This window comes from Phocoena sinus, chromosome 12, assembly GCF_008692025.1.
Source record: "Phocoena sinus isolate mPhoSin1 chromosome 12, mPhoSin1.pri, whole genome shotgun sequence".
NCBI classification, from domain to species: Eukaryota; Metazoa; Chordata; class Mammalia; order Artiodactyla; family Phocoenidae; genus Phocoena; species Phocoena sinus.
The window spans coordinates 54,189,367-54,209,115 of record NC_045774.1 but is presented as its reverse complement, the minus strand read 5'-3'; positions in this window follow the sequence as shown (position 1 = coordinate 54,209,115).

The following is a 19,749-nucleotide window of genomic DNA, read 5'->3' as shown; positions in this document are numbered from 1 at the left end:
GCCCTTAGGGAACCCTGCAGAAATCTGAGAGTCTAAAGAATTTGAGCATCTCCACACCACTCTGAATCAACTGTTTATTTTATGGCTAACTGCCCCACAGCTTTATTGTGAAGATAGGAGCATCACCATAGCAAAGCGAGTTGTTAGATAAAAACACTGTTTTATGAATCAATATCATAGATAATATGAGTCCCAATTCTGTTTCTTATTAGTCTTATTAGTTGAAACACAGCCCTCCTGTTCATGTTTCCTATTATTGTCCAAACAACCCTTGGAATAACCATACCATCCTCTACATCTCTGCCCAATGTGGTTCTGGGAGGTGATGAGAATTGGCTTGAGCCTCTATCTACTATCAGGACTGGGATTCCCAAGTCCATTCCTCTGACTAGTCCATGTAGCTCATGTTCTTTGGCAAACACTGCAGGATTCTGGTCCTTGGCAATGCTTTCTGGGCTACCATTTTCACTATCATCCTGAAGTTGGCACACTTCTTTGCATCTCCAGCCATAATGTGGTCTTTGTTGTATTGACCCCACAGTGGAAGACAGAGAGGTGATAAATGTTCTTTCTAAATGATACCCTTTTGGACTTCCCTGGTGGCACAGTGGTTAAAAATCCTCCTGCCAATGCAGGGGACACGGGTTTGAGCCCGGGTCTGGGAAAATCCCACATGCCGCAGAGCAACTAAGCCCGCATGCCACAACTACTGAAGCCCATGAGCCTAGAGCCGGTGCTCCGCAACAAGAGAAGCCACCGCAATAAGCCTGTGCACCACAACGAAGAGTAGCCCCCGCTCGCCGCAACTAGAGAAAGCCCGTGCACAGCAACGAAGACCCAACACAGCCAAAAAATAAAATATTTATTTAAAAAGTAAATAAATGATACCCTTTTGGCCTCCAACTATAACTTTTACTATGAAATAATTCCTCACTCTACTGAACAGTCCCCTCTATGAGGTAAGGTACCAAATCTATCTTGTTCATTTCCATATCTTCAGGGCACTTCCTGGCACATAGTAAGTACTCAATAATATTTGTTCAATGAATGTTCTAAGTCCCTCAAGGATTGACTAGACAATTTTTTTTTTTTTAAATTTTTTTTTGCGGTATGTGGGCCTCTCACTGTTGTGGCCTCTCCCGTTGCGGAGCACAGGCTCCGGACGCGCCAGCTCAGCGGCCATGGCTCACGGGCCCAGCAGCTCCGCGGCATGTGGGATACTCCCGGACCGGGGCACGAACCGTGTCCTCTGCATCAGCAGGCGGACTCTCAACCACTGCGCCACCAGGGAAGCCCTGGCTAGAGAATATTTAAATGACAACACCGGCTTTTATTTATTTATTTATTTATTTGCGTTATCCAGGCCTCTCACTGTTGCGGTCTCTCCCGCCGCGGAGCACAGGCTCCAGACGCGCAGGCCCAGCGGCCACGGCTCACGGGCCCAGCCGCTCCGCGGCATGCAGGATCCTCCCAGACCGGGGCACGAACCCACGTCCCCTGCATCGGCAGGTGGACTCTCAACCACTGCGCCACCAGGGAAGCCCCCACACCGACTTTTAAAATAGCCTTTCCGGTGGGCTTTTGATCCAGACAAAATGGTATAGACTTTTCTAACCAAGAACAACTATAAACCCTGGAAGTGACAAAAGAGGCAATCATAGACTAGGGACCCAAGGCTGGAGAAACGACACAGTGGCTGGGTATCTTATGATCCTCCCCACCCAGCACTAAGAGGTAACTCATACTCCATGTCTTCCAAATCCCAACCTAGTGGCAGGAGATGGCCCAGGTAGACTCATTCCTCCCCTGGATCAAACAAGAGTCCTGCCAACAACACCAGACAGGCCAAGTGACACTGGCAAGGGGGACAGAGTGGAAGCTCCTCTGAAAACAAGTGGCCCAGGGGAACAACTTGTCATCCCCATGGGCTGAAGACTTCCTTTTCCCCCCTAGAAGCCAGGTGGCTTGCACTGGGGAAATGTCTCTCAGCCCCACAGGTGGCGACAGCAGGGATCAGTGGAAACCCTAGTGGCACCAGAGGAGAGAAGCAGACCAAAATAGTACAGCAAAGGCTCTGAATATTAAATTGTCATTGAAACCACAGGCTACAAATACACCAGGTCCTGCATGCTAAACCTGAGCAGAGTGACTGCCTGCTAAAATAAAAGATTTAAACAGGACCTCGAATTTCCTAACACAACAGCCCAATATCCAGGATACAACAAAAAATCGCCTCTAATACTAAGAGCCAGGAAAAATCACAACTAAATGGGAAAAGCAAAATGAAACAACACTAAGATGCGTCAGATGTTGGAATTATCTGACATGGATTGTAGAGAGCCACCATAAAAATGCTTCAACAAGCCATTATGATTTCCCTTGAAACAAATGAAAAGACAGAAAATTGCAACAAAGAAATGTAAGTTAAGAAAAAAAAAAACAAATGGAAAATAGAAAACTGAAAAGCACAATAACCAAAATAAACGAATCACTAGATGGGCTCACTTGTAGAGTGATGACAGGATTGAAGCAGTCAACTTGAGGACAGATAAATAAAATTCACTGAACCTGAATGACAGAAAAAAAAAATAGACTGAAAAGAATATCCTCTTCCTGATGATCCAGAAGAAACTCTCTTTTGCTATGTGGTGAATTGTTTCCCTGTCTGACACATTAATTCCAACCCCCATCCTCTACAGAGGTTGGGGGGATTTCATCTGCCCTTTGTCCTAATTTCATTTTCACAAGGACCTAGCTGTTAGATGCAAAGCTTTCTCCCAGGGATCTGGGGCCTCTAAGCAAAAAAGGAAATTCTGTAACCTGCTTTGAGGTTCACACTGGATAGATTAATAACCAACGTCACCTTCTGCATCCTTCCATCTCCCATCCATCAGACATTTCTTATGGTTCCTCATATAAGATAGTGTCGGGCTGCCCTACCAGGATTCAGAAGCACAGTCTCCTAGGTGGAATCTATGACAATCCTTTAAGCTCCAGAAGGTAGCTCTGCAAAATGGAGAAGTAAATGTTTAATGTAAATATATAAACTTTTATTAAGCAAATACTATAAATTAGTTAGCTACTCATTATACAAAGTAAAAAATATACAGAAAGTGATATTAAAGAAACACATCTTTTTAGATACAAGTCACATTCCTTTCAGAGTAAATCTTAACTTATATCTATGACTCCTTGATCTTTAGTTTTCTCTGCTACCTTTAAGAAAAATAGAAATATCCCACTTCTGGTATTTTGGACCTGTTCACAACTGTGTTCGCTGCTTCAGTTGGTATGTTTTACTTTGGGAACAGTTTCAACATCTAAAGCCTTACTTTAGCTGTTTCAACTGCTTTGCAACTTTGTGTTGTCAATGCTTAGGCTGGAAGTCCCTTGTTAACTAATTAGCTCTGGCTAATTACTTGCATATTCTAATTGCCCTACCTATCTGTCTGAATCCACCATAATCTCTGGGACCTGATTTCTTGGCACTTCTCACTGTCAGATTTAGCTTCCGTCTGTTCTGAAGCTTGCCTGCTAAACCCTTCTCCTTCCTGTCTCTCTCTTCAAACCAAGAGCCTAAGAGAGGAAAACACGGACTCAAATCACAAATCACAAAATATGACTCCTGCCACTTCCTTCCCCCAAACTCATGGTAAGCTCATCATGGTTATTCACACACAAAAATTTCAACAGGAGCTACACTGTTCTAGGCAAGGGGCTGGTCTGTTGAGAAAAGTAACCACACACGCATCTTCCCAGTTAAGTCTCTCTTCCGATCTGATCTACTGGTTTTTGTATTCATAATACTTTGCATTATTTTTCCTGAGTTTAAATCTTAGCTTAAGGACCTACTATTCCTGTGTCCATGAGCAAACTATTTAATACCCACCTCCCCCCCCCCAAGTCTCAGTTTATCCGTTTATAAAGAAAGAATTGTTTTAGTACCTACAAAAGTTGATTCTCTGGTAAGGATCAACTGAGTGTTATGATCACCTGGAATACAGTAAGCACGTGATAAATGTTGGCTATTGTCACTCTTCTGATTTCAGTTACTAAAATAAGTTGTTCCCATATCCTTTATTTACTAAATTATAAATTCTGTGAGTGCAGGACAGTCTTATTCCTCTCTGTATACCATTTTAGAAGGCTTTACTTGAAGCTGATTGACCCTGTTTCATGGTTGCTATTGCCACCCCTAAGGTCACCATTGCCACAGACTGTGTCACACTCTTCCAACCAGAAACCTCTGTTACATGGCAGCAAAAAAAAAAAAAAAAGCAGAACTCTCTGCTACATGGTGACAATATATATTCTAAATATGTCTCAATACAAATGTACTAATAACCATACCCAACTTAAAACTGTCTTCTAGAAACATGGCTGGAGGCTACTACTTGTCTCTGTTCCCACTCTCTGGGCTTGACTTTTGAAGCAGTGATTCCAGGTAAGTGGATCATTCCAAGGTCTAGACGGTGAGAAGTATTAGGAAGCTTGATTGGCTAGTTTTCAATCTAGCTTTTTTGTTGTAATCTCCATCTGTCTTGCTTCTCTGTATATATCTTAGTTGGTTCAGAACTGGGAAAGGAGAATGGAGTATTATTTAATGCCTCATCAAGTCAGCAGAAACTAGTGACAAACCCAAGGCACAGTAAAGGAAGAAGAAAAATTCCTGTACAATAAGAAAGTATTAAAGAGAGACTGAAATAAGGAAAGCAAAATATAAAGAAAAGAAGGATATATTTTTGAATACTATCAGTGATAAGAATGGCACTAACAGTTGCTTTTGATGCTATTCCTGACAGTCAATTGAGGAAGAGACTAGGCAGACACTGAAATCTAGAATGCTGATCTCTTACCTCTTTATTAGGCACTTTATTTGCAGATTAAAAAATTAGTAACTGACCATTTATAACACAGAAATGAAATTATAGATACAGATACTGGTCACTAAGGAACTTCGTCATGAACAGAGATAGATTAACTCATGACTTTAATACCCACTCACCAAAAAAGCGTTCATATTTTTTATGCCTTCTGTATAATTTAGTTCGTTCGTTCTCTTGAAAGTGTCCCAGAAATTATGATTCAGGGGAATTGATTTGAGGTCCAGGAATTTAAACTTCTGTTAAGCGCTAGGTGATTTTGGTGTAGGTGATCTGTGGAACACCCTTTGAAAACATGAAGTGAGTAGCCTTAGAATCTTCCTCTGCAAAGGGAAACAGATATGTCTATTTCATAGGTTTATTATGAGATATAAATAAAATAATGTACATAAATACTTAGAACAGGGCCTGCACTTCAACTGCACCCCTTCTTTTCAATTTTAGAGATTATTTTCCACTATAGAAAAAAGGAAATGTGGTGAATTACAATATAATTTCTCCCTACTCAATCAGATCACAATAAATACATTCTGGTTTTCAGCTAGATTTACTTCTGAATAGCTTTACTGACTGCTTAACATTAGTTTACCACCTGCCCCAGGTTAACCTCCATTATACTGTGTTTCTAACAAATGGAAATCAAGATGGCCATCACAATATTTTAATTCTGTCCCATAATTTGAGCTAACTTGTTCATGCTTATCTTAAATAGCAAATACAATTTGTACTTTAGCACCATCTTTCTAGCTTGATCTGTAGGGCTGAAAGCACAGCAATTTCAGCTACTATGGGAAGACTACTGGATGGAATGACCCGGGCGGATCAACTGGGAACCCTTTGTGCATCAACTCTATAGTGATTTACAAAGTCAAGTGTTTAATATAATCTACGCTAAAGCTAAATAACAAGACAAACTGTATGCAAATCTGCAAAGTTTTTAAAAAATTAATTAATTTAATAAAAAAAATTTTTTTGGCTGTGTTGGGTCTTCATTGCTGCATGCGGGTTTTCTCTAGTTACCGCGAGCGGGGGCTACTCTTTGTTGCAGTGCACGGGCTTCTCATTGTGGTGGCTTCTCTTGTTGTGGAGCACGGGCTCTAGGCACGCGGACTTCAGTAGTTGTGGCGCACGGGCTTAGTTGCTCCGCAGCACGTGGGATCTTCCTGGTCCAGGGCTCGAACCCATGTCCCCCGCATTGGCAGGCAGATTCTTAACCGCTGCGCCACCAGTGAAGTCCCAAATCTGCAAAGTTTTGATGCACCCTTCCTTTTCCTTCTTTGACATTTCAAAATATGTCACAACGAAATAAATCCAATGTGTTTATTTTCTCAATAGATCTATTCTTATGGACAATCCTTGACCCCTCTGTGAATTTTTGTTGGAGGAGAATCTAGAATCTAAAACTTGACCTAAAAGTCAGTAGAGACATCTTCATGGCTATTAGTACCTACAACCCTGAGGGGCACTTCTAGTTAAAAAAAAAAAAGAAAACCACATAGAGATGTGTCATTTCCATCTCTAACCCACTGGCTAGAACTAGTCACATGGCTCTGCCCCCCTGAAAGTGACCAGAAGAGAAGCTATGGATGTGGGGGAGCAACAGAAGTATCTTCTACAGGCCACCCTTCTTACCACCACAAAGTCTTATGTCTCTCCTTCACAGACACAGAATCAGTAACCTCTTTCCCAAGGGAGACAATCCAAAAGTGCCATTCAGTTATGGCATGGAGCTCAAAATACTAGATCTTTGAGTGATTCACAATGGTTCCCAATTGGGTCCATGTGGGAATCCCCTTTATTTCAGAATATATGAACTGAAGAAATAAGATATCAGCCTTTCATTTCTGGAACACACCCAATACACAATGGCAGAACTGGCTCTGCAGTCAACACTCTTATTCTGAAAGGAAGAAGAATGAAAGACACACAGTAGTCACAGGTCTAAAGCAATCTGGGAATCCTGCTGGGTGGATGTTGTGAGGCCCCCAACCCAGTTGTAGGGAAATCTTCCTTGATTAGGTACTGATTTTGTTCCTTAAAAGGAACTTGCTTGTTTGTTGCTCTCCATGGCCTCTGCTCCCCTTCCCTACCAATCCCAACACTCCCAGAAGATTCTTCCTTTTCTACTACCTCTTTGGCTACATTTGAAGTGGTTGTTGAAGAATATCCCTTTCTTGGGGGCTGTACATGTTTCTCAACCCTATGCCTGCCCAGATTCTCAGGAGCTTAAGAGTAGTTGATGGAGGGGCTTCCCTGGTGGCGCAGTGGTTGGGAGTCTGCCTGCCGATGCAGGGGACACGGGTTCGTGCCCCGGTCGGGGAAGATCCCACATGCCGCGGAGCGCCTGGGCCCGTGAGCCATGGCCGCTGAGCCTGCGCGTCCGGAGCCTGTTGCTCTGCAATGGGAGAGTCCACAACAGTGAGGGGCCCACATACCAAAAAAAAAAAAAAAAAGAGTAGTTGATGGAGTGTGTCAAATGCCAAGAATATAATTTGTACCGTTGAGTTACTTTGATAGTACTCGTAATGGTACCACCTCTTCTCCCATTTTATGCCTCTCTTTATGTTTTTTCTTATGCTTTCTTTTTGCTTTCAAGAGGGATCCATCTTTTATATCTCCAGTATCCTTTTCCTCTTTAGTAGAGACTTCTAAATTAATAAGTTAAGAAGTAAAGACGTAAGTTTAGAAAAAAAGAACACCTCATTTATTTAATCCTTAAAAAAAATTGTAGTTGAAAGTCTAAAACAGTTTCACACAATTTTAGACAAGGTTGGTAATGCCTTTGGCAGCATAACTCTAGCAAAATATAGGCTTCTTTTCTATATGGTAACAAGCCAGTTACTGGCTCAATGTGCCATGAACAACATCCATAGTTTACTCTGATTTGAATTAGTTCTCCCATCTCTCTCTTTCTCTAATGATAGATGGTTTGAAAGACCCACACTTTAGCCCCTTTTTCATGAAACACCTCATCCCAATGAAAAGATTTATGGGTGCCACATCCTTGATTTGATCTTTGTACTTAGATTCTTAATCCTTTTAGAGGTTTTTGTTTACTCCGGCTTCTGCTTCAAGATCAATTTTCAATGAGCCAAAGCTTTTCAAACTCTTATGTTTTACTGTATGAGGTAAAAATGTAGTTGCCTTTTTAAATATTGCACGACCCTGAATTTTTGACCCTCTTTTGGCTAGTGGTAATAAATCCTTTCCTGTCTCAAAGGCTTAGGAGAATTGGATGAAACTAGGGCAAGTATTCATCCATTGAATCTATTTTACAACTGTTTATTGTGTACCTACTCCAAAGAATAAAAGCAAGCAAACACACCTGTCCTTGTGGGTCATGGGGCTAAATTATTATTACATTGTAACATATGAAAATGATGCTACTTATGCACCATCATTAAATCTTGGATCTTAGTTTTCCAGAAGTAAGGAAATGGGGATAAATTTCCTATTAATCTGTACTTTTCTGTTCTCATTGTGCCCTTAAGCAATAGCAGGGCAGGATGAGGACTGTGCACTGGCATCCACCCTGGATGCTCCAATCCAGTGGTTTCCAAGTGGAATGAGCACAGAAGACAATCCAATGAGAAATGGGAAATACATAATTACAATTTGATTTTTATCTCGTTATCTTAAATTTCTACTTTGTACATGTTTTACAGTGTACATAATGTATTTTTTTTGTCTGAATATAGAGTTTTGGGTTTAATTAGTAATAAGTACATAAAAACCCATGCAAACAAAGTCAATTATTAACTCAAGGAAATAAAAATGCAGTATGGGGTAAGAATAACACATCACTTATATGAGATTATGTTACATAATCTTAATCATGTAAACATTCTTAACCATAGTCAATAATGTAAACACTTAATTACATATGCTGGGATAAGGTGAGCAGGAAGGGAAAGTGTAATGGTCTTAATACACAAGTATATGCATACAATCTATAAATAAATAAATAAATATACATATATTGGAGGAAATGTGTGTTCACTGATGAGGTAAAACATACACATTTTTACACCATGGCTCTAATAATTTAAAATACAATTAAAATGAAAATTTTTAAATGAACAATAATGATTTTTTTAGAAGTTGGATCTAGACGAGGAAATTTGATTTTAAAAAGTTGGCGTCTATAATTCTTTCTATGACTATGATACATACTATTGGCAAGGCTGTGGCCAACAGTAATAAATAATCTTTCTGCCAAGCATTCCTTTTCTCCTGGTTGGCTTACATTACCAGACTACCCATTCAAAGGAGGCTTTACTGGTTATTTCTAGCCAACTGCCTTAAAGCCCTGAATTAGGTAGACTCCTCTAAAGCCAAGCATTTAAAGCATTAACAATTTTTAAGTGACATCTGATTTCTCTAACTTTTAAAAAATTTATCCAATTTTTAGGTAATTCACGAGGTTTTATAAATTCTAATGTTTGAGAGAATACTGGAAATATGAAGATGTTCAAATACATAAAATTAGAGAGACTAGTACGATGAACTACCACATACCTATACCAAGATTCAACAGTTAAGGTTTTGTCATATTTGCTTCATTGATCCACTCTCTCTCATTTTTTGGAGATTTTTTTTTTTAAACAATTGAGTTTTCAAAAAACAGAAGGGTTTTAAAGAGTGTGTTTCATAGAATTAGCATTAATACCTCATCATACTTAATTGCTTTTACTAAAATTTTTTCAAATAAGTAATACACTTACATGGTTCAAATATCAAAACTATATAACAGGCATATATTTAAGTCTTGCTCCCACCCCTATTCCATCCATTCTGATCTATCTGTCCCCCATAGGCAAACATTTCATTTCCCAAGTATCTTTCTAGCATTTCTATATGCAAATAATGACAAATATAAGCAGTATACTCATATTATCTCCTCCCTTTCTCACACAAAAGTGTCTGGCATGCAGCTTTTTGTATTTAACTATGTATCCTAGAGTCCTTTCCATATAAGTACACAGAGAGATTTTCCATCCATTGTATCAATGTACCATTGCTTTTTATTTACTCAGCCTCTGTCAATGGATACAGGTTATTTCCATTCTTTTGCTATGATAAAAATGTTCAACCCAGGTACACACATTATTTGTTATGTGTGCATTTATATATCTGTAGGATAATTTTCCAGAAGAGGGACTGTTAGGTCACAGAGTATATTTATAATTTTAATAGATATCACCAAAATGCCCTCTCTAAATGTCGTGCCTCTCCTGCACTCCCACAGCAGTGTATGAAGGTAGTGGTTTACCCACAATCTTGCCAACAGTGCTGTCAAACTGGGATTTTTGCCAGTTCTATAGGCAAGTGCAAGTTTGTCATAACTTTTATGAATGTTAAACTTTCTGCCCATTTTCATTTTTCTCCTCTATATGTGAGAGACAGTTCAATAGATACCTTATAATTTGGGTGATAGCGCTCGCTTTATAAACTTTAATTTTGAAAAGATGACAAATTATATTTGTGATAGGCATATAGAAGTCTAAAATAAGCATTTGTGACTGGAGTTATTTCTTTTTTTTTTTTTTTTTTTTTTTTTTTTTATGCGTTACGCGGGCCTCTCACTGTTGTGGCCTCTCCCGTTGCGGAGGACAGGCTCCGGACGCGCAGGCTCAGCGGCCATGGCTCATGGGCCCAGCCGCTCCGCGGCATGTGGGATCTTCCCAGACCGGGGCACGAACCCGTGTCCCCTGCATCGGCAGGCGGACTCTCAACCACTGCGCCACCAGGGAAGCCCCATGGAGTTATTTCTTTTACCATAATAAACGGGGGAAAAAAACCCTATGTGGATCTAGTCAGTTCCCTGCAGAAAGATATTCATTTTTCAGTGAAGAAGCAAAATCATCTAGTTCTAACAATGATAACTTATGGGTTGAATTGTGCCCCTTCCAAAAAATGTTGAAGTGCTAACCCCCAGTACCTGTGAATGTGACTTAATTTGGAAATAGGGTCTTTGCAGATGATCAAGTTAAGATGAAGTTATTTGGGTGGGCTCCAGCAAACAAATAGAATACTAACCTTTCTTTATTCATTTTTTAAAAAATCTAATCTTTCCTTTTTCTTAAACTCTAGTTTAAAAATTGTTTTACAGCAGGAAAATAAAGATATAAAGAGCCTAGTTTTTCAATATCATAACACTCAATACTTGTAATTCATAAGTAAAATGACATGATCTCTGGGACTTACTTTCATATACTATAGTCATCAAAAAAAGGGGAGGGTGAGATATAATACACCACATTCTATATTTTCTAAATGTCTTGTTAATTAGTTGCTTGAAAATGTGTTCAGGGTGCATTCTCATACACTAATTAAAAAATGACATTTCTTTTACATCCACTATGTGTCAGGCACTGTTGTAGGCATTGAGGATATTAAGAAGAGTAAGATAAAGCCTGTGCTCTCAGGGAGTAATTATCAGATATAATTTTTAAAGTAAAGCAAATTACCGCCACAGCCCCAGGTAGAAAGATACATTTTTAGTAAGTAATTGTCAAGAGCCACACCCAAATGATAAATTCATTTGCCTTTAATGTTCTCTTGCGGCTTTTCATCCACTTCTAATCATGCTAAGATATTCTTTAGTAAGTGCTTAGTCTATCAAAGTTCATTATCTCCCCTTCCTGGAACCTGATATGAAATAAAACATTAAATATTACAATGTCCCATTTTTCATTTTTGTAACAGTACCATGATGCCATGGTGATAATTAGTTTCTTTTTGAAATCAAAAAGAAATATGACCTCGTGATTATTTGGAATACTAAGTTTAGGTTATGTTTTAATGTTTTAAATTTTGTTTTCTGATTACAATTCTTCTCAGGACTTTAAACAGGTACTACATAAATATACTTAAAGTCTTACAAAGCACCTAAAAGACAGAGTATTGGAAAAAAAAAAAAAGACAACAAGAACAACCCAGTTCACTCTGTAAGTGTATCATTTGTAAGCTCTACTCATAAATAAAAAATTACTATAATGCTTTTAAGTCAATCATATCATATTTCAGATGGTGATATATAATTAATTGCTGTTTTTATTTCTAGTGATCAATGTCTCCATCCTTTTCCACTAAATTATTTTTGAAATCATAAAGTATGTAGTATTGTATCAAATCTATTGCAATAGATTGATACAATGGTTAAAACTAAGAATTGTATCCAAAAGAATCCTCAGTACTACTCAATGAGTAATGTGAAGTATTTACTTTATGAACTTGCCAGTGTAAAGGCAACTTTAAAGTCAGTCACGTTCTGTTCTACACACATTCAGTGGAAAATTGGGCAGCCTTTCAGTAAATGTATCAAAGGTGGCCGACCTGGAAAATTCTTGGGGAGTCAAATGGTATTTTGCTTTTGATCACTTTGTCTGCACTTATCCCCAGGCCAGAAGTGTTTTTTCTAGACTGTGGTTATCCCTGACAGATGAACTGGTTTCCTAATCCTAATCCAGGAATTGGAAGGGAACAAAATGATCATCATTACACAGGAATGGTTTGGAGGCTTGCCTTTTAGTCACAGGTTATCCAGCTAACTGGCCTTTATTAGTCATGTTCAAACTTTTCCACTTTTAATTTACAGAAATTATATGCACACATCTGGTTTTTAGATTGCTGTAATATTTAATCCTTTGAATCAGTTCCACCAAATAGTCTATATTTGATCAGACCCATTCACAGATCACAAGGCTGTGTTCAGTTTTGCAGCTGGTCAGACAATGACTGATCAGGACCACGCATTTGCTTCTGAGAAAATAAAGAGAAACTTTGACAAGAAAGAACTATGAAGTCGCGGTAGAAAATAATAGGGGAGAAGGCAGTGATATTTTGGGAAGATATACCAAAATACCACAGTTAGGTAAACACATAGTACAGTATGTTTGGCCACAGATCTTTTGGCATTTTGTGATATAATGTCTGTATTCAATATGAGGTTGAGTATTTTACTGTTTAGGAAATACAATGTAGAACTGACCTGATAGTAGGTTCCTCAAACTTCTGACATTATCTACGATGCTCACTGGATTCTGAGATACGTTACTCATTATTGCTTTGAACTGCACAATTAGGAGTTCACTATCTCCTAGTACCTCCACAGCGTTTGTTGGTTAAGGAGCAGGCAGCGGGGCTGAGGATACGATTTGGTAACTTCTTACAGTTTCGCTTCTGCCTCTCTCCAGGCGCGGCCCAGGGATCGCCATCTGAGGCTCCTCCAAGAACCAGTGCAGCGCGCGGCGGGACCGAGTGACAGGCCCTTAAGCTCGCAGCCGCCAAGAGAAGAGGCGGCGGCGGCGGCGGCGGCGACCGTGCGCGCTCACAGCCCGCGCGGGGACGCGCCTTCGGGTCGGGGCGGGCGGCGCGCGTCCCCGCGAGCCCGCGGGGAAAGCTCCTCCGCCGCCGCCGCCCGCGCCCGCCCGGCCCAAGAATGAATGGAAAGTTCAATCTCGCGCGCTCGGAGCGGGCAGCCAATGGTGAGGCCGGGAGCGGCGACGGGCAGGTGTGCGCGTGCCGCCGCCTGACGCAGGGTTCGAGTCGAACAGCCTGGTGTCGCCGCCGCCGCCGCGCTCCGCGGCTCCCCCCCACCCCGGTCCAGCCCCCTCCTCCCCGCCCGGCTGTGGCGGCGGAGCGGCGGCAACAGCGGCTTCCACTCCGGCAGCCGAGCACCGCCCTCGCTCTCCGGCCCCTCCGCGCCGCGTCCCCTCGCCGGCTCACAATGTGCTGACCCTCCCGGCCCCGCCGCGCGCATCCCGGGTCTCCGGCCGCCGCGCTCCCTCAGGAAGTGACAGACTCCAGGCCCCTTCCTCCGCCCCGTCCCCCCGGACTAAACGCCACACACGTACTCACACCCTCTCCCCCGCCCTACCCAGGCGAGCGACGCGACCATGAGGCCCCGGAGGTAAGCAGCGCGCCCCGCGGCCCGGCGAGTGCGAGTGTGGCCGGGTGTGCGCGCGGGTGCGGACGCCGCTCGCGGCCCCGGGTCTGGCACGTGAGCAACGTCGAGTGGAGCTCTGTGCGGCGGAGCAGGAAGAAAGGAGGAGGCGTGAGCGCCAGGGAGGGGGGAAGGACGGGGCCAGGTGGGGAAGTGACAGGTCTCGCAGCAAGTTGCCGTTTGGGAGCCAGAGCGGTGTCCTGCCTTCGCCGGCCCTGATTTATTGCCCCAGTGTTCCCACCGAGATGCGGGCGGACGATGTACTTCCGGGTTCACACCTTTCTCTCCTCGCTCCGCGCCGCTGGGTAGGCGCTGTGTGCAGGCGCGGCGTAGCTAGCACGGCCGACGGGTCTCGCCGCGGCCGTCGCCGCCCAGCAGCAGGAACTGGCGGGCCGCGTGGGGAGGGGGCGCGGGCGACTCGGGGGCAATGGTGCAGCGCGAGCTGGGGTCCCGGCAGCCGGTCCGCGTGGCCGGGGTGGGCGCTTCGGGTCCGAGGGTCTGCGCCGCCAGGGGGCGTCCGCTCCTGCCCTTCGCGCACTCCGCAGCGGAGCTGCTTTGTAGCCGCAGGCGTCGGGGATCCTTTTTGCGTCGGGATTGGTAATGTAAATTCATGAATTAGAATTAAGGATTTGAGGAGAACAGAGAGAGAAAAACGCACTTGGACTTAGGTTGCTTTTGAAAAGAAAACAACCAAAGAAGAATCAATACATTCGCAGGAGCAGTAACTATTGACTGGAACACTGGATGCGGGCGCCTTACGAGGATTTGTACTCCAAAAACTTTTTTTTTTTTTTTAAACTGCACGTTGATAAATACTGAGTGTTTTCGAGTAACATCTTACAGTATGTATTTAGTGTCTTCATTGCGGAAATTTCTTAAATGTAAGTAATAGTCCGCCATTTTGAATTGTTTCATGTAACAGACTGAAATCTTAGGTTCCTGTGTTTCCTTGAGTTCCTTTCTGTTCCCTCTGTGGATTTGTTTTCATCCACAGGATATTAAGGTTATCAGGTATTATTACTGCTCATAGAACTAAATTCTTCACCGTGTAACAACTATACACTTACAGTTGTTAAATGCGGGGAAAATATGCTCGTGTTTTATTGTAGTTTTGAATTTCTTGGTCAAAATATTGTGGAAGTTAAAATTACACATGACAACTGGTATTAGAATGAATTTTAAAACATTTAACAGCATCCTTAGAAAAGTATGACTTAAAATTATATTTACTCGGATCAAAAAAATCCTCATGTTTCATTTTTTGTGCAATTACCATATTTAGTTAGGTGATAATGCAGTAACGCTTATTTAAAATGCATCTGTTGGTAAAGCAAAATTTTAAGTCCAACAGTAAGTTGCGAAACAATTTTTATGAGGACTGCGGGAAAACTACAAAATTTTAAATTGAATTATTGGGAATTAATGGCAGTTTATGTGGTTTACAAAATATAAATTTAATTGTTATGAAATTTATGCCATGGATTTTTTTTCTGTTATGAGTTTGCACAGATGTAATAGAGGAGTCATTATAAATTAACAACACAATCTGTAATAGTACTGCATTTAGACTAATAATTAACAGACCCGTGTTCATTTAGGGGACAATTCTTGCTTCCCATATTCTATATCTCTGAATGTATGAAATAGGACAATCCAGGTGCCCAAATTTCCTAAATAGCTTTAGGAATTAAACTGACATAGGCCTCTTTCTAGTACTTGCTGGGGAGGGGAAGGTACTACAAATGAATAAAATGCTTTATTTGACTCTTCCATTTTACAAATAGGATCAGCTAATCGTTGCTTGATAATAAAATGTCAAAAAGAATTTAAGGATATGAATCAATTTGTAGTGCATATTGGTTATTAGAACTGTTTATAGGTGCTCCTCAATAGATCTGGAAGCAAATGATTCAACGATCAAGGCTCATTAATCCTTGTCAAATTGTAGTGTCGTATTACATGTCTGTGCCAGATTTCTTTCAGAAACAATGAAAAATTTGTTGTGAAATTAATCACGATTTAAATTAAAAATTGACTGTATTATGGGGGAAAATGCAGTTAACTATACCTCTTTGTAAGTGAAGCAGATTAAGTTTTAATATGGTGGTACTCAAAAGTTAATCTTCAAAATGACTTATTTTAAAGTGTGTTGTACATGTAAATTTAAAAAGAAAACACTAGAATTTTAATAAATATAGTGGATTTAAGGGTTTTTTTCCTGTTTACTCTGAACAAAGAGAAGATTAAATAGATGTTACCTGTCTAATAGTTTGATAATGTTTGGTATCTGATTATGTACAATAATTTTTTTTGTATTTGTAACACACTGCTATCATAATTTACAAATCATAATTAAGAGAAAAATAAGTTGTTAAATAAAACATATATGCATGTTTTTAGGTAACAGTCTTCATAACAGTCTTCAGATATAGAACTGATGTTTCTTTAAAATAATTGAAGTGCTATTCAAAACTACCAAATTTAGGGATTGTATTAGAAAGCTCAGGTCAGGAAATGATCTGTTAACATTTATGTTAATGCATAGTGGAATTGATTGAAAAAAAAGGAGAATGGAGATTCAGAGATATATCAGTTCAGAAGTAATTAAAGCTATTGATTATGAAAGGGACTATACAAAATTTTGGTCAGCTAAAGAGTTCTCTTATTTGGTAATTTTTAGTAGAATATTACTGTCTTTTAAAATTCTGTAGCCCATAAATACCCGTAAGTTTTTATGTTTAAATGCTTTAGAGCCTGTACTTGATTCTCTTGCTTTTTAAAAGGACTGTGTTTGCATTATAAATAAGTATGGTTTTTGATGAACCACATGGTAAAGAATTTCTAGTTTGCCAAGCATAACAATGAAAATTCTTTACATTACAAAACTTAAGACTGATTTATATGAACATATCTAGGAATATATGAAGTATAGAATCACATCGGTTTGAGAAACTTGCCCAGTATGTACATGTACACTGTGTTGGATTTCTCTGACACAATGACTCTCTATGAAGTCGCTGACCATAGTGCTGAACCAAGACAGCCATGTTGGCCACTGCTAAATCTGACTGAAAACTGTACACAGAAATTGTGTAGATGTTCAAGTAGCATCATCATTGTAGGAAATATATACATATATTTCATATGTACTTTTTTATATCTTCTTTTTACCCAGATGTATTGAAATCAACCAAAAATTGTGATAGAGAAATTTTCTCTCTGAATTATATTAATATAACATTGATTTTAAGTAGTGTCAGTAAAATCAATGGGATCAATGCTAGAGGTTTTCTCTTTCTTGGAAAGCTGCCCCTTGCAGATGAAGACAAGATTTTAAAACCAAGTTAAGTGACCAATGAGTTCTCTCAAAAACTGTAGAATTTTAGGGGACACCACTGTAAGCTTGAGTATGAACTTGATATTTGCAATTTTTGATTCAGGTTTATATCACTGTCTAAGTGGCACTATCAAAACCAACATCAAAACATGTGGTTATCAAAAGTAATAAAATTACATCACTCATGAAACAAGTTATACTGAGAAACAATAATACAAGCACTTTTTAAATAACGAGAAAAATATAAATTTTGAAATTATAATAATCTTGACTTAGCACTTTGGGGAAATTTTCTGTTGTTTGAACCAGAATAAACACCAGGCTGTCACTCCTAACAATGTTATTGTGTTCTACATTGTGTGAAATGAACACTGGTATGAAACCATTGTACAAATTACCTGAAAAGGAATGTTGTAACATATTTAATATTTCAGTAAAAAGTACTATTTTAGGCATAAAACTATGACATGATTTTCCTAAAAATAGAATGGGTTGACATGCAGGATCATCAAATTAAGGGTCAAAGGTGACAAACCAGGACAAAGGGCATGCAGCTCATTTTCAAGCAATCAGTTCCTAGTTTTTTCATGGCTGAACAAAAGGTTAATTATATAGGAAAAAGGACTTAGTATTGAATGACCAGTTCTATTGGTGGAAAAACATATTTTAAATTTTTTAGATATTTTCAAATCAGTATTTCTTATTTGGGAATGCAAGAGCCAAAATGCTACTTTTATATTTTGCAAACAGTTCTTTTATGTAACATTTCTTTCAGACACTACAAAAACATTTCAACTAAAATATTCTATACTGTATAGGTTAAAAACAGGCTTTACTGTTTTGTAGATTTAAAATTTTAGAAAATATGTGTAAATTATGTTTTGTCTTTTTTGCGTTAGGTTCTTGGTGTAATCTCCTTTGCTAGTTGATATCCTGTTTTTTAAAAAATATTACATTATTACACCATTAGATCACTGGCAGTGATGTAAAAGTGAGCAGCCTCTAAAACATCTCTTGATCTTTCTAAAATGTTTATTGAAGCTATTTCAAATGCATGAAAAGTTCTCATTTAGTTGTTAATCTCTTGTGATATAAATTTTTAACCATTAATGTTGTATATCAAAACTTAAAATGTCTATCAAATATAATTTTCTTATTAACATTGTACTTATTTAGAACTATTCAGGTTTACTTAGAATCATTTTTGTTTATCATATCAAGAAGCTACCTTAAAGTTTTTATCTTAAAGTTATGGTGGGCCTTCAAAATATATGTGATTAGCTTCTTTACGACACGACTTTTGCCATTATTTTGACTCTTTTTAATCTAAAACCACTATTTTTTTCTTCTATTCAATATGACCTCAACAATGACTCAGTTATGAGCTTTATTATATGAAACTGTTGTTTGATATGGTAGAAAATACAAACTGTTTGCATTAGCAAAACCAACTGTGCCATGGCTCAGTTGTTTTACAACATTCACATTTAAGCTAAAGAATTGTGTTTACCAATTAATATTTGTGTCATAGTTGGCACCTTTAAACAATTTTGACAATATGCTAGTTGACTTAAATTATTACTTTGAAATTTTTTATTTTCTAGAATAATGTTTTGCTACAGCAGTTGAAGAGAATGCTAGAGCTGCCCATATCTTAGGTGAAATCAGTAAAATTTCAATTTGTAAAATGGTTAAAGTTAAATTCATCTCTGTGATTCAATAGCAGTATGACATACTAGCCTTTAATTTAAGGTTAACTGTATTTTAATATGTTACAAATAATAACTTGATTCATAAATATAAAAAATATAATTTTGAAATGTTTTTCATAAAGTAGTATAAATTTTTTTCCATTCTCTAAAGATAATGTTCAAACTAGTTCAGTAAATGTGAGGTTTCTTGTTTTAGCACTCCTGTCTATACCTATGAATTTTCAGTTACATAAAGTCACATGTAAATATTTGTCTTAACTTTAGTTTTAAGTATTTTCTTTAAATTTTCTGTATCTGTATATAATTGAAGGTACAGCATTTTCAGTTTTATCCAAAGTTACAGTAGGATGTTGAGTTAAATTACACAATAATTTACCCTGATTTTGCTTAGATAGCATTTGAATTTAGTTTATTGACTAATCGGCAAAAAAATAATTACAGTGAAACATTTTACTACATATTAAACATTCCTTTAGAGGACAATGTAAGAAAATATTTTCATAAAGCACACACATTCACTTCAATGTTGAACCTCCACATCTAATGTTTTATTTCATATGTGTATATGTTATATTTAAGTTATAGTAAATGTAAATAAATACTGTGCTTTAGGTTTTACTCTGGTGTTTATAGTATGTTTGCTGTATGATTTTAAGTAGTCATTTAAAAACTTTCCCCCCAACTATTCTTTGAAGAAAGGAAAGTCACATTATTGCCTACTTTGCTTTCCAAAGAATGTATTTAGTTCAGTGATGGCTGAGACACATTGTAAATAGGCTATAATTTTTGTTATAAACCATGAAGTGAATATTTAATAAACTATAATGTGCTTTTACCCTTACATTATTTTAGAAAATATAGTCAGAAACA